This window comes from Haemaphysalis longicornis, unplaced genomic scaffold (genome assembly GCF_048455015.1).
Source record: "Haemaphysalis longicornis isolate Haplotype H1 unplaced genomic scaffold, Haemaphysalis longicornis Haplotype H1 scaffold_167, whole genome shotgun sequence".
Classification (NCBI taxonomy): Eukaryota; Metazoa; Arthropoda; class Arachnida; order Ixodida; family Ixodidae; genus Haemaphysalis; species Haemaphysalis longicornis.
The window spans coordinates 145,512-147,407 of record NW_027526273.1 but is presented as its reverse complement, the minus strand read 5'-3'; positions in this window follow the sequence as shown (position 1 = coordinate 147,407).

Genomic DNA, 1,896 nt, shown 5'->3' with positions numbered 1-1,896 from the left:
TCGTGCCTCATTCTCTTAGAGCTTGGTGACTGTATTCTTTATGAACTGATCACGCTTACGTAAGCGGCGGCAGTTGGAAACTGATCATGTTCCTTCCACCAGGCAACTTCGCCGCTACTCAAAGCCTTTAACTGTGGAGTGTAGTTTTTAATTATTCAGGGGTAAACCCTGCTCAATTCTGGTTAAAGTATTGGTCATCGGTGTTTTTATTTTTGCGAAATAATCACGGAACCTAGCCTTCGAAGTCTCGTACCCAAAGAGAGATGCACAGCACACGCTAACAGGCCCGGCACCCAGCTCTTAGGCCAGGTATGTATTGTGATGATGATCCGAGGTTAATCTTCAACCAGCTGTAACAAAGTAAAGAATCATTACACGGGTAAAGAAGTCGCGATGCCTCGAAACATTTTCCTGCATTCGCCTGGTAATGTTACCAGGATGGCGCTGACAAAACAAACGCGGGTATTCCACAACTTCAATTTAGACGTGCAACCCAAAATAATTGGGCATGAAATCTAAAATAGCGATGTTTAAAAACTAGGGCAACTAGCAATTCACTATGACCCCGAAAACGAGCGGCAAACTGCATTTGTTCGGTGGCGAGAAAGCAAGGGAAACTAAGCACGTACGCCACCTCTCATTGGCTTTTCTACAGGCGGTACGCCGTATCAATCGTAAAAAGAGTCAGGGGCTTAACTCCGTTGACAATAGAAGGTCAGGGATGCTTCAACTGTCCATTTTCGCGTGAACATGAACTTGAGGTATGCCTTCCTGTGGATAAAGGTACGAAACCCATGGTCATGTGACTGCACAGGTTTTGCTGGGTTAAAACAGCAGTAGCCAGATTTCATGTTTGTGCAGTACAGCGTCCATTGATCAGTACGATGTACTGTCTGTTTTGTCTGCTCTCTCAAGTACGTCGCGATGAGTTTCAGTGCAGCAGGAGTTGGGAATCGAGCAGGTAAAATACGTTACATCTGTCCTTGCGAACGCGCACGCATGAATCTGAGACTGAGTCATCGTTTCGCGTCGGACAAAATTGTTCGGTGTGATCTGCCTAATAAAGAAAATCTAAAATGCCGAGTTTTTGCACGTTTCGTGTTGGTCCCCAGCTTGCATTTTTTGCCTTGCCAACAGCAATGTCTAACGGAGCACGTGCAAAGCACGTGGCATTCTGTGAGGTCTACATGACGGAGAAGCGGGGGTTACAAATTGTGGGACGATGCCACTCAACTATAGGCGTGCGCGTGTGTCGTAAAAGAACTTGTGCTAGCCCGGTTGACCAGGACACCGTAGTGAGGAAAATACTCGAGTACGGTTTCTTTTACGCGGAAAGACTTCGCCGTCCAGATACGAAAAATGCGTTCACGTCCATGATCATTCAACTGTTCCAAACGCCCCAACCGCCGGAACATTCTATCTTGGTCAATTGTCCTGCGCAATGACGAAAGTTCGTGCGAACTTCACCCATAAAGCACAGCAGACCCTTGTGCGCCAGGTGTGACCACTTGCGGCTGTGCTTGGACACAAGAGGATTGCTTGGAAGTGAACAACAGTTATCCTGCATGCCTTACATAACTTTCGTTATCTATATAAAAAGCGCTTCAATCTTCCGTTTGCCCAAATAATTAGTACCTAATGCTGTGGCGAATTTCAAAATCAAATGTCCGACACGCACAAATGGCGGTAATTTCAGTTTCGTGATCGTGCCATTGCTGCCCATTAGGCAATACTTTGCAATTCATTGCGGTAGTAATTACTACTACGTGATACGCGTTGCAGGAGCTGGAATGGAGGAATTCGTGATAGGGAACACATGTCCTTGTTCTGGCCTGCCCCGCTGTCTTCTTCCTTTTAAATGCAGAGCATTTCAGTAACTCACGATGTCACCCGCGT